The sequence below is a fragment of the Sus scrofa genome, chromosome 1 (assembly GCF_000003025.6).
Source record: "Sus scrofa isolate TJ Tabasco breed Duroc chromosome 1, Sscrofa11.1, whole genome shotgun sequence".
NCBI classification, from domain to species: Eukaryota; Metazoa; Chordata; class Mammalia; order Artiodactyla; family Suidae; genus Sus; species Sus scrofa.
In genome coordinates this window covers 251,061,276-251,075,496 of record NC_010443.5, presented here as the reverse complement: position 1 = coordinate 251,075,496, position 14,221 = coordinate 251,061,276, and the positions used below count along the sequence as shown (strand labels likewise).

Below are 14,221 nucleotides of genomic sequence, written 5' to 3'. Positions count from 1 at the left end.
GCCTTCTCAGGCTCACAGAGAACCAGTTGAGCCCCCTTTGACAGCCCCAGAAAAACTGCTCTCCCCACACTCTTTCTCCTTGCCCAGCAATAATCCTTTGCAAGCCTTCCTCGCTAAGGCAGGGGCAAACACCAAGATACATCCTTCCATAGTTCAAAGAGAGGTTAACAGTTCTGGACCAGCTTGACTCAATTGCTCACCAATCCTATACAGCAGATAGGAGCTTAGGCGCCCCCCCAGGGCAGAGGGCTCCTAGAGAATCCACAGACCCGGTGACGAAGCCCCGGGACTGCCAGCATCACTGGTGTTGGCATCCACAAACAGAACCAGTTTCAAAGGCGCTATCCAGGTGCCTCCCACTTGAGGGGTGCTAACATCTGGACACTGTCTGTCCCTCTGTGGACACTGGGGCCATTGGCTCCTGTGTCTAGACATGCTGCCCAAGTAAACAGGCAAATTCCTAATGTCAAGGGGACTTTCCTCCAGCAGACTGTGACTAAAAAGGAAACTGCACAAGGGCATCACAAACTGGCTTGGGTGCCACAGTGTTCTGCTTTTTAAATCGTGTTGTTTGTGAATCCCCGACAGCTTATTTTTTTGTTTTTAATGGCCTTAACCCATGGCGGATGGAAGTTCCAGGGCAAATTGGAGCTGCAGTTGCCAGCCTATGCCACCACCACAGCAACACCAGATCCAAGCCACATGTGCCCTATGCTGTAGCTTGTGCCAACGCCAGATCCTTAATCCACAGAGCGAGGCCAGGGATCAAACCCGCATCCTCACAGAGATAACGGTCAGGTCCTTAACCCACTGAGCCACAAGGGAAATTCCCCTAACGGCTTTTTCTAACAGACTTACTTCCTTAAATGTAGAGTCTCAGCCTAGTCCAGCCTCCTGCCAGCCCCCCGCCCCCCCCCGAACCAGTCTGGCTGGCACCAGGTACGTGGTAGAAAGGCTTGGACCAAGAGTGGAGGTTACCTCTCCTATGTGTTTGTTTAAGAGAATCATGGGGACACTTTACAATTAACTCACAATAATGTTTCCTGTGTGTCCACCTCACCCTGGTGCTGCATAAGCATCCATGCAAGGAGCCAACGCTCCTGTCAATCCATGAAAAGTTAAATAACATGATTAAAAAAACAGAATTCACTAGGTTACTCAAGCTCTTCTAAAACCCTTTTTTTATGTTAACCCTCATGGCAAATCTTTACTTAATATATTCGTCCACATTCCTGTCTTAAGACCCAGTCAATTCATACGAGCTGGCAAAGAATCTTGCAATAGGTCCTAAAGTCTCCTTCAGTGACACCCAGGATCAGGGTCCTGAAAACCTGAGTCCGTATTTCCAGAGAGAAGCAATTTCCTTTTTTTTAAATCTAAGTATAATTGATTCACCCTGTTTTTTAATTTGTGCCACACAGCAGAGTGATGGATTCAGCTATACATAAATATACACATTCTTTTTTAAAAAAAATATTCTTTTTGGAGTTCCCATCGTGGCTCAGTGGTTAATGAACCTAACTACTATCTCCGAGGATGTGCGATCCCTGGCCTTGCTCAGTGGCTCGGGCATTGCCACTGAGCTGAGATGAGGTCTCAGATGCTGTGCTATGGCTGTGGCATAGGCAGGCAGCTACAGCTCTGATTTGACCCCTAGCCTGGGCTCGGGTACGGCCTTAAAAAGACCAACAAATAAATAAATAAATAAAATATTCTTTTCCATGATGGTTTTTCAGAGAATATTGCATATAGTTCCCTGTGCTATAACACAGCAGGACGGACCTTATTGTTTATCCATTGTATATATAATATCTTTCACCTGCTAATCCCAACCTCCCATTCCATCCATCTCCAACTCCCTCCTCCTTGTTAACCACAAATCTGTTCCCAATGTCCATGAGTCTGTTTCCTGAATAAGTTCACTTGTGACACTTTTTTTTTTTTTTTTTTTGGATGGCCCCACAGCATGTGGAAGTTCTCAGCATTTGGAAGTTCAATCCAGGGATCGAACACACACCACAGCAGCAAAACAAGCCACGGAAGGGACAACACCAGATCCTTTACCAGCTGTGCCACAAGAGAACTCTTGAGTCATATTTTAGATTCTATATATAAGTGATATCATATGGTATTTGTCTTTCTCTTTCTGACTGACTTCACTTAGTATAATAATCTCTAATTATATCCATGTTGCTGCTAATGGCATCATTCCATTCTTTTTTATGGCTGAGTACTATTCCATTGCATGGATAAATATATTCACACCATGTCTTCTTTCTCCATTCATCTGCTGATGGACATTTCAGTTGTTTCCTTACCTTGGCTACTATGAATAGTGCTGAGAAGTAATTTCTGACCCACTCAAAGCATCACGAGGGAGCAAGTAAAGACAAGAAAAAGCCTCAATACAATACAGCAAGTGCTCTCGAGGGAAGAGGAACAGAAGGATGCCAGTCAGATTCCCCAAGTTAAAAGGAGGGGGCTGTGGGGTGGGCGTGGAGGTCAGACCTGGAGAACCTCCATGCCCAAAGCTTCTGGATCTGATCAGTGTAAAGGATGAACAATTGATCTGCTACGCAATTGCTGGAATTTTTAAAATTAACTTTAAAAACTGGAGCTCCCATTGTGGCTCAGCAGGTTAAGAACCCAACATAGATGCAGGTTTGATTCCTGGCCTCGCTCAGTGGGTTAAGGATCAGGCATTGCCGCAAGCATAGGTTATAGATGCGGCTCAGATCCCGTGTTGCTGTGTCTGCAGCAGAGCAGCTGCAGCTCCGATTCCACCCCTAGCCTAGGAACTTCCATACGCCACAGGTGCAGCCATAAAAAGAAAACTAAAATAAATAAAACAGAATAAAATAAAAACTGTTTACTTATTTGCAGGTGCCATAAAGATGAAAGACGACTTTGGTTAATTTAAGGAAACATTTAAATAAGTTTGGGAGGAACATGCAGGCAAGGTGCTTCCATATACAACTAATTTAACCCACGTTTTACAATAGGCATGTTTTGGTATCCTCTTTTTTATAGATGAGGGAAGTGAGACTCGGTTTATACCACATACTCTAGATCTTACAGAAAACCTGGCCAAGGCACTAATGAGTTTAGGCCCTATTACAGCTTTGGATAACTGGGGTTTTATCGTATCTGCATATTTGGCTCTGCTCACCCCATCTGCTCCAATCAAGCATCAAACCAACCACAAAGTCCCTGCCCAGACCTAAGAAAAAGGGGGCTCAAAGGGCAGTGACATCGCCACCAAGTTCCACAGCTCTCACCCCTTCCCTGGCACCACGACTCCCCAACTTGGACATGAATCCCCCGAGACGAACAAATAAGCCCAACTCCTTACACCCACTTGCGGGAAGCTGCATCATTTCATCCCCATCCCCATTCTCTGCCTGACTGAGGCCACCTGCAGCATTCTACCTCCATGCGGTCATTCTGAGACTCCCACCAAGATGGGAACAAATGTCAGTTCCAGGTCCCTTGATCCTCCTCAAATCTGTCCCCCTCATGGCCTGGTAGCATTGGTGCTCCTGGATTTGAAGGAGAATTACCCGATGGGCCCTCAGATGCCCTCAGTCCCTCCACCCATACTGTCTGTCCTCTTCCACGTCTCTGCAGTCTCCGAATTCACTTTGAAAGAAAGAAAAAAAGAAAAACCCTTGTGGAACCCTAGAGAAAGTGCACCCTCTTTTACTATAGGAAGAAGGAAAGGTCTGGATTAACTCATTTTTCTGGCACTCAACTTTCAGAGACTGGGGCAAAGAAAAGAAATGACATTTGTATTGGGATTTTGGTGTTCTCAAAAGCCAACCTCCAGAGTCTATCCTGGACTGGGTTCTGCAATTACACATCTACACTCTTACCAGTCATAATGCTAACTATGCTAACATCACACTGAGACTCCAAAATCCTCAGCTGTCAGTGGAAGGACAACAGTATAGTCACCAGAGGAAATTCACTAAGGCAAGAAGCGGTCAAGGCAGGGCAATCATTTGTGACATCCGAGAGACATCTTCATCAACAACAGGGGAAACAATTTTTAAGACTTTGGTGTAACCTTCCGTTACTATATTAGAGCATCCCATTCCGTAAGTATCCTAATTAATGGAGTCCTACTTAAATCACACAAGCAAACTTTCTTTGTGAGCAAAGACCATGCCTATGAAACCTTTGGCAAGGGAAATGGCACAAAGCAAAGCGTATCCCCCTACTTCCTCTTTTAACCGGCACTTTGCTTTTACAAAAGACCTCCGTTAGCATGGTAATGGCTTTTTCATAAAAGCCTTTTAACCAAAAGAATATAGGTCTTTCATAAACGCTAGTGAAACAGTGAAATATAGGTCTCTCATAAAAGCTAAGGGGCAGTAATGTGAATTTTCAGAAAGTGGGGAGGGGGGGACCTATAGTGGATTTTCCTGATGAAATAGAGACATTTCAACTTTTCTATAATAATACATTCCTGGAAAATGTATTTGAAGGGCATAAGTCCAAAACTTAACAGTAGTCTTATACATTCTTAGAAGGTGATTCTCTAACAAAGGCCTCCCTCTCTCCCTCTCTCTCCCTCTCCTTCCCTCCTCCCCTCTCTCTCTCCCTCCATCCCTGTCTGTCTCCCATGACTTGCATGGAAATACTGCCTCCCCTCAGACTCAAGCTACCCAAAATTCTTCTGGATGAGGCAGGTGCTAGTGCAGGGCCCCGAACCCTAAGCTTTTTTAGTGTCACAGAAAATCTGCCTCTGGATATCAAGCTAAAAAAAAAAAAAAAATACAATTTTCTAGGAAACTTATAAAAATTGTTGAACCCAATAAGTATATCAATCAATTATTTGAAATTTCCTAAGGTTTGCACAGGACCTGTGACCAATAATCTAAGCAAGTGGTGATGTGGTGACTGCCACGTTTCTTGACATCAAAGGACAGCCATTCCAGGGGCTGTTTCAAAAGAGATCATGCCAATGTTGAGAAATGTACAAAAATAAAAATGGAACTGACATCATTCCCTTTGTTTTCAGAAGTCAATTTTCAGCATGCTCCTGTTTTAATCATTAAAATCCCTCAACACGACCTCTATCCAACTTCAATTTCATCTTTATTTGAAACATTTGTCATTACTGTGATAAGTAAGACTTATAAGTGATGACAACCCTGATAGAAATCTGGGACATGGGTGCTTTAAAAGTCCACCAAATCTATAAAGACAGTAGAATCTAGAAAATAATTATACTAATTAATTAGAAAGTCTGGGGTGTTAGCACTTTTTAAAAGTAACATTGAAAATGTAATTTCTATGTTAAATACCAAAACGTTTAGAAATCAAATAACCAGTGGGTCATTTTCCCCTCACTTGATAACTAAGACAACCTGCTTCACTTTATTAGCCAGAAATCCTGAGGTTAGTGAGTCAGAAGGAGCCACTTATGAAAGTGAAATAAATTCTGACAACACTACCCTGAACTCTGCAGGCAGGAAGCTGTCCAACTGTCATGCCAGAACTATGAGATAATGGGTATTTCAAAATGTTTGTCCCATCTCAAAGCCCAGCCATCCATCTCACACTAGCATCTCAGCATCCCAGAGATGTCTCTCTCCATTGCCAGAGAAACATCTCGATACTTAACTGAACACTCTGTTAGCTAAGGGATCTGGAGACCTAAGTAGTAGTACTTTCATTTTTCCTGGCTCATGACTAATTTTATTGGTGAAGCTCAGAATGACTGCAGGGCCCACGATGTGCCCACTCAAAGGAGAAGATGCCCTTTAAGCAAAGAGCCTATGGCAAAACTGAGGAGAGAGCTGGATGGGTAACTGTTTAGAAGATGCTCAAGGGCAAGTTTTAATTCTTAAAAGGCTTTATTTAAAGAAACCTAGTAAACTCCTTACTAAATATGCCTCATTTCTAGACATGCCACTCTGAAATTTTATTGATCAAAGTGAAGGAGGCTGCCAGAAGGAGGAGAGTGTTTAGTTAAATTGGGACCATTTCCAGGAAGAAAAGTGTGATGCTTAAATGACCTCTCTTCAGTTAGAACAAAGCCAAGGAAACAAATCGGGGGGGGGGGGGGGGGGATGACAAAGGTGAGTGATGGGTTTGTACTAATTTCTGCCCCTGATAAGATGGAAGGGAGCTTCCTCTGAGAAGCTGTTTGCAGACTCAGAGATATACTATAGAGAGATCTATAGGAGAGACAGAGACACAGGGCGGGGGGAGGAGACAGGGAAGTCTTTTCGAAGACAAATACTTTGGTGGGAGGGTTGGAGGTTCGCCCAAATTAATGGTGCAGCACTTAACTGCTACAGGGAAGAGTGCAAATTTGGCAACGTCTGACCACACAGCCCATCGAAGCCAAACCACTATTGACCCACGCGGGAAACTGGCATTACTGGGTTTAACATCTCTGTAAACGAGTCACTTTCCTCCCAGGCGCCCTCTTTTTGCGGCCTGAGGAGAGATCCCCAAGGCTGGCCATCTCGCATCCATGCACGGAAGCTCAGAAACCAGGTAGCGGGTTCCGCTCCCGTGGGTCCAGCTCCCGCGGGTCCAGCCCGCGGCCTGCCGCCTCCCTCCCCACCACCCACAGCCGCTTTGCCTTCTGCCCTCACCCGCCACCAGCACCACGGCTCCCCCGTCCGTTCCGCCTCCCTCCGCGGACTACCAGGCTGCCGGCTCTCCTGAACTTAATTCAGGCCCCTGTTCTTCACTATGTTTCTCTAGAACTGCTCCGGGCCGCCAGTATCTCCTAGCTCCTATCCCGGGAGGTGCGCCGCCTCGGCGATTACAGAACAGTTTGCCCAGCGCTCACCCACCTCGATCCGCCCCTTCGGCTCTTCACAGTGTCCCCACAAAGGGGCCAAAGAGACAAACCCTCAGGCTTTATCCGGGATAAAACACCAGATCCTAAGAAGTGGGGTCTCAGCCTGAGGCCAAACTTCCAGGCTCAGCTTGGATCCGGATCCCCCTCCTTCCGCGCACAGAACGGCTGCTCCCTCCTTCCTCAGCATCCCCCACCTCCATCCCGATCCCGTTCGGAAGGAGCTCGGGCTGGTCAGGGCAGGGACCCAGCCCTTCTCGGTCCCAATCTCCATGCAGAAGCTCTAGACTTCCAAAAAACGGCCGCAGCGCTGCCACCTAAGGAGTCAAGACCCACGCCTTCATCTCGAACTGGAATGGGTGGCTCCATCCACCGCGGCTCCCGGGTCTGGAAAGGCGGCTACAGCCTTTTGATTTTCTCTGCTTTTCCTCAACAGCCCGGCTCTGTGAGTGTGTGTTGCGGGGGGCGGGGGGAGGAGGGTAATATGCCTAAGTTTATTTTTTAAAGTATATATAAGTGAACAAATACTGATTAAAGGAGCCAAAAGCTGGCCCTCCCCCAAACCTAGGAATTCAAAGCCACATGGCCACATGGCCATAGCCCTTTCCAGCCAGGCCACCCCCTCGCACACGCTCCACTAAGCAAGGGACATAAAAGCCCTTTAAAGTCCACGGTGCTTCCAAGGGCTTCCCAGATCACCAATCCCTCCTGGGCCACCCTTTCCTAGTGTGCGAGGCCCCAACACCAAGAGAGCGCCCCGAGGACTTGGAGTCCGGAGCCGCCCGCGCCCCAGCTTGGACACCCACCTCTGAGCGCCGGATCCCGGGGGCACAGTCCTCGGGCTCTGCTCCAGCGCGGTGCGGCCGCTGCCTCCTCGCTGGGGCGTCCGGGAGACTCCACGCAAAGGCGTTCGGCAGCCCCTGGCTGGGGCGAGCGCATCTGCGGAGAGCTGCTGCCGCGGGGCGTGCTGGAGTGAGCCGAGCGCCGCCCGCCGGCTCCCGGAGCCCGCCCCTTCCCCGCCCCCTTCCCGGCGCCTAGGGCCCCGGTCCGCCCCTCGCCTTTCACATCCCCTCCCCAACCACCCACACCTTCTGTCTGGCTTTGGCGGAATCTGTGCACAAACGTAGAAACCAAGAAATGAGTGAATGGATAGACTGGAGGAATGGAGGGATGGGCACGTGCAGCCGAGCGTTTCCTAACTGGGGAGAAGGCTCTGTGCCTGGGTGTATGAACGCGCGTTAGCACACGGGTGGGCGTGTCGGCTTGTGTGCAGGGGATCGTGTGTGTTGGTGTATACATACGTGCATACGAGTGTACAGGAAAGTGTGTGGGTGCGTGTGAGCCCGCACATCGCCACAACTGCTGAGTTCCCATACGAGGGGTCGAGCTCCTCGTCTCTTACCCAGCACCACGACTATGTCCGGGTAAGCGGAACCGCTGGGAGCGGTTGGGAGGTGCGTTTCTGCGACCCGGAGGGCGGTTCAGTGTGTTTTGGACCTCGCCCTGATGGGGTCCAGAGACTAAGGTGTGGACAGGGAGGTTTCCCAGCTCGTTGACTGGCCAGAGCTGTCATGATGCCCTCCCTAATGTGGCAGCCGGTGGCCTGGTGTCGGGGCGTGCGTGTTAACAAAGCCAGCGATGGGGAAGGAGGCAGCTGTTACACCTCGTGGGGCTCAGTCGAGGGGGTGGCCAGCCACCCCCCACTCCGGAGACGTCTGAAATTTCAGCATGTAATCCCCTCCCCCTCATGAATATTTAAATAATGTTAATGACCCTTTGAAAACGGACCATCTAGAAATTCTGAGAGAGGACACACACACAGAAACACCCCGCCCAGAAAACAGGATTTTAAAAAGCAAGGCGTTCTCTACAGAGGAAATAGAATATAAATATAGCATAAAGTCAGATGTCTCCAACTGTCCACTAGGCATGACCGGTGTTTCCATTTTCCCGGTGATTCTCTCTCTCCAGCTCTGAAAGTCAGAGCCCCTTACTCTCCTTCCAATTTCCGACCTCTGGCCTGCTTTTTTCTGAACCAGTGGCCCAAACACGGGGTTCCTCTTCTGAGCGTCAAAGTCACCTGCCAGGGTTTGGTTCTTTTTTTCCTCATCCACAAAGGTCCTTGATTCCCCATACAAGAAATGATAACATGGGGAACTGCCCAGGAAGCCTGTCCAGCTAACGACCTTAAAAATAGCAGCCTCCCAAGAAAAGGCTTATTTCCCATCTGGAGGTTTATTCACACCTTTACTCTAGGGAGGTGGGGGCAGGGGATAAGGGCTACAATGGAGACAACAGCTGTTCTCTTCAGGGTTCCTGCAAGTCTATAGGCTTCTTTTTCTCAGCGTTTAGGAACTGGTTCACCAGCCTTTTTGCATGTTTGTCTCTTACACTACTGAATTTCAATAGAATTTACTGACCAGTGGCCCTAGATTACAGAGTTTCGGCCTCCATCAATTTCCTTCCTCCCTTCCCCCTCTTTCTTTTGCTCCTCATGTCACTGGCTTAAGGAGTTAAATATGTGAGTGCCCCACATAGTGACCTATTTTTAACATTTACTAGCAGGTGAAAACTCACATTGAAATGAACACGTTTGCAGACATTTATTTATATGGACCATAGGCCCTTGAAGGAAAGATTCCAAGATGACAGCAGAGGTGAGATTTTTATAAACAGTATTAGGGCAAGTGCATCATCACTCTGTCTTCCTATGTTCCTAAATTAGAATGTATCATTTATGAATCAAGTTTGTTTCATTGTTAGAAAGAGAACAGCACTTCATATGGGCTTTATTCTGAAGTCTTTGCTAAAGCAATGTCAATGTTAATATTAATATTAATATTAATTTAATATTATTTTAATTATATTTAAAGGTAATAAATATAATACTATATTTATCTTTAAATATTAATTACTTCTCTGTTAATATTAATTGTAAAGTTCTGGCACATCCTACAGAAAACTATTGAGAATATTAATTTAGGAAAAATACATGTTCAATAGATATTAATTTGCAAGAACATTTCCTTCTCTTTCCTCTTATATTAAAGAGGAAGCCATGATTACCTTATGCTTTTTTAATATAAAAGACTTGGTACATACCGGGGCCCAGAAATATTTGTTTAATTTGTTCCATGCAGTCAAGGCAAGGGTATGAACATCTGCCTGTGAAAGTAAAAACTCCTTTAAATTAACCCTTTCTCATTTAGTTCCCCCCTAGGTTGGTGGTCCTCAATTAAGGGTGATTGGAACCCCACCCCCATTATGGGGGCGGGGAGGAGTAGGGGAGGGGACATTTTGGCAAAGTCTGAAGACACTTTTGATTGTCTTCATGGGCATGGGAGTGCTACTGGAATCTAATGGATAGAGGCAAGGGCTGTTGCTAGATATCCGGAAGAGCACCAGTACAGCACCCCAACAGCAAAGGATGACTGCTTCCAAATGTCAAGAGTGCCGAGGTTGAGATATCTTGCCCTGGACCAAAGCTGGGACTAAGGACCACAGATATCAGAACCATGTCTGTGTTTATTAGATATCATATTCCTGAACTCCACCTGTCCCTATTCAGTCTGAATCTCTGCAGGGCAGGACCGGGGAAACTCTATTTTAACAGCTCCTAGGTGATTCTTAAGAATCACTGAGAAACACTGGAGATGGGAAAGGCTGGTTTCATTACCCAGGACATGCTATGGGTTCATCACATTGTATGTGTCTTAACATGATAATGTGAAAATGTTAAATGCTTCTTACACCACTTAGGACACAAAACCTTCTATGGAAAAATTGCTTGGCAGGAGAGGAGATCAGGATTTTTTTTTCCCTATGGCCAAAGTGGACATTTTTGCTTATGGTGTCTCTGCCTTCCTGCCTGCCCACTTTATTTTTATTTTTAATTTTTATTTTATTTTATTTATTTATTATCTTTTTAGGGCCGCACCCTTGGCATATGGAGGTTCCCAGGCTAGGGGTTGCATCAGAGCTACAGCTGCCAGCTGCCAGCCTATGCCACAGCCACAGCAATGCTGGATCTGATCCACATCTGTGACCTATACCACAGCTCATGGCAATGGTGGATCCTTAACCCACTGAGTGAGGCCAGGAATCAAACCTGAATCCTCATGGATACTAGTTGGGTTTACTAACTGCTGAGCCATGATGGGAACTCCCTGCCCACTTTAAATGGTGCTCTTGAGCAAGAGTGGCCACCAGGGGACCCAAGAAATAGAGAGACACCAAAAGCAAAGGTTGGATTTCTGGGAAAGGAGTCAACCTAGACACAGATTGACAGAGCCTCTTCTTTCTTCCCAAGCTTAAAGAAGAATAGAAGCTGAAAAAAAAAAAAAAGACCCACGAGTGACACAGAGAGCTGATCTGAAAACCCAAAGAAGGGGCCATGACTGGTCCATCATAAAAAAAGAATTTGCCATTTCCTCCTCCTTCTAGCAAAGAGAAAGACCAACCAGCATCAGGTGAGTACAATCATTAAGTACTAAGTTTGTCCCACAGAAATTTTTTCTCTGCTAGGAGAAAAAAAAAAAAGAGTAGAATAAGATGGAAAAGCAAACAAAATCAACACCAGAAAAGGCTGGCTCACATCAATAGCCCTAGATCTGGGGAGTGGTGGCCCAAGGGCTTTCTCACCAAGAACCACCATAAGAACACTGGAAAGTTAAGAACAATCCCAGTCCCAAGGGCATTTCCATGGAACCAGATGAACTAAAAAAATCTAAGAGAAGAAACAAGTGGGGGAAATATTTGCAACATATAGAACAATGGGCTACTATCTGTAATACGTAAAGAGTTCTTACAAATCAATATAAAAATAGAAGAAAACTACTGCTAATTGAAAAAACAAACCAGCCATTTAGAGGTAAATAAGAACAACCACCCATGACATTTAAGAAAAGATGTACAAACTCTTTGTCATTAAAAAATGAAAGTGAAAATACTGGAATAATGTATTTCACCTATGATATCAGGAATACATAAAATACAAATATCTATTACTGATGAGAATAATGAAAGTTAAATATTGTACACTGTTGAAGGGAATATAAACTATTAATAAATTGGTAAATTTGTTAGACAATTGATTATATCTCTCAAAAATTAAAAAAAAAAAGTTTATATGGTGTTCCCGTCATGGCTCAGCAGAAACAAATCTGACTAGTATCCGTGAGGTTCAATCCCTGGCCTCGTTGAGTGAGTTAAAGATCCAGCATTGCCGTGAGCTGTGGTGTAGGTCACAAACGCAGCCAGGATCTGGCATTGCTGTGGCTGTGGTGTAGGCCAGCAGCTATAGCTCCAATTTGATGCCTAGCCTGGAAATCTCCATCAGTCCTGGGTGCAGCCCTAAAAAGATTAAAAAAAAAAAAAAAGTTTATATACTTGAACTTGCAATTCACTGCTAGGATTCAGAAGCTTATAAATTCTATGAGTCAGAAGAAAACTGAAGTGGTAGGGAGGAGTCAGTGAATGAGAAATTCTTGATCACAGAAAAGGCCAAAATAAAGACTATTTAATATAAACTTTTATTAAAGTTGTTTGCTGTGTAATATTGTGACATGAGCACTTCTGGTAACCCCCAGACCTCTGATAATAGCATTTGTTTGGAGAACCAAAGGCAAGGGCTTAGTTATAGTTTGGTAGAGATTGGTTGTCAGGCAAAAAGGATATGTGATTAAGAATTCAGACACGAAGTTCCCAAGAACCTAATCCAACTAGGAACCATGAGGTTGCAGGTTCGATCCCTGGCCTCGCTCAGTGGGCTAAGGATTCGGCATTGCTGTGACTGTGGTGTAGATCACAGACGTGGCTCAGATCTGGCATTGCTGTGGTTGCGGCATAGGCTGGCGGCTACAGCTCCGAGTAGACCCCTAGCCTGGGAACCTCCATATGCCATGGGTGTGTGGCCCTAAAAAGACAAAAAAAACAAACAAACAAAAAAAAAGAATTCAGACAAAATGGGAAATCAGAACAAAAAGTGACCAGGAGAACTAACTCCATCCCACTTGAGTTAACCACTTGACATAAAAATCCATAAAAATAGTGAGATGGACACTGGAACTATCTCTAACACCTTGTGGGTAAGGGTGCAAATAATTTTAATTTTAATATAAAAGAAACAATTTTCCCCTGCGGGCTGTAGGACCTGCGATGGCCAGCCAACAAACTCCTAGGATTGACACAGATCTTCGGCTTATTTTCTCATTCAGATAGTGGTTTTATGCTATCGTCTAGATGTTGTATGTTTATGGATTTCCCCCTTAAGACATTTCTCCACTGACCTCTGATTCTTATAAAAGGGCAAAAACATCATCTGTAGATAATGTAAGCAATTTTGCTTATATTCCTTGGCTTTTCCATAGAAGAGATGATCTATCTATCCATAGACTGTTTTAACAATCAGTGTTCTGAATGAACAACATATAAGACAATCTATGGACAATTTGTTTTTTTTTTTCTTTTTGCCATTTCTTGGGCAGCTCCCACGGCATATGGAGGTTCCCAGGCTAGGGGTCTAATCGGAGCTGTAGCCACCAGCCTACACCAGAGCCACAGCAATGCAGGATCCGAACCTCGTCTGTGACCTACACCACAGCTCACGGCAATGCCGGATCGTTAACCCACTGAGCAAGGGCAGGGACCGAACCTGCAACCTCATGGTTCCTAGTCGGATTAGTTAACCACTGTGCCACGACGGGAACTCCAGACAATTTGTTTTGACTTATAGTTGTTTCATCAAAGTAAAAACACCCTTCTCAAGATGTGGTACATATATACAATGGAATACTACTCAGCCATAAAAAAGAACAAAACAATGCTTTTTGCAGCAACATAGATGCAACCAGACATTCTTATACTACGTGAAGTCAGAAAGAGAAAGACAGATACCATGTGATACCACTTATATGTGGAATCTAAAATAAGGCATAGATGAATCTATCTACAAAACAGAAACAGTCTCACAGACATAGAGAACAGACTTGTGGTTGCCGGGGGGTGGGATGGGGAGTGGGAGGTGGAAAGGGGATAGACTGGGAGTTTGGGGGTTAATAGATGCAAACTATTACATTTAGAATGGATAAGCAATGAGGTTGTACCGTATAGCATAGGAAACTGTATCCTGTCTCTTGGGATAGAACGTGGTGGAAGATAATATAAGAAAGGGAATGTATATCTATATGAATGACTACGTCACTTTGCTATACAGCAGAAATTGGCACAACACTGTAAATCAACTATACTTTAAATTTTAAAAAGTATAAAAAAGATGTAATCTAAAAGATAAAACAGAGATCCTGCTATATAGCACAGAGAATTATATCTAATCACTTGTGATGGAACATGATGGAAGATAATATGAAAAAAAGAATGTATATAAATGTATAACTGGGTCAC

General features: G+C 45.0%; 1 protein-coding gene across 5 annotated transcripts in view; it reads right to left on the bottom strand.

Moving 5' to 3' along the window:
- The window catches only part of AKAP2 (A kinase (PRKA) anchor protein 2), a 205,587-nt gene that overhangs the window by 114,748 nt on the left and 76,618 nt on the right, over positions 1-14,221 (bottom strand). Inside the window, exon 1 of one of the 5 annotated variants that reach the window (XM_021087737.1) lies at positions 7,627-7,811. The exons of 2 other annotated variants lie outside the window; for them this stretch is intronic. The gene's annotated coding sequence lies outside the window, so the exon portion shown is untranslated. 5 annotated transcript variants of the gene reach the window in all.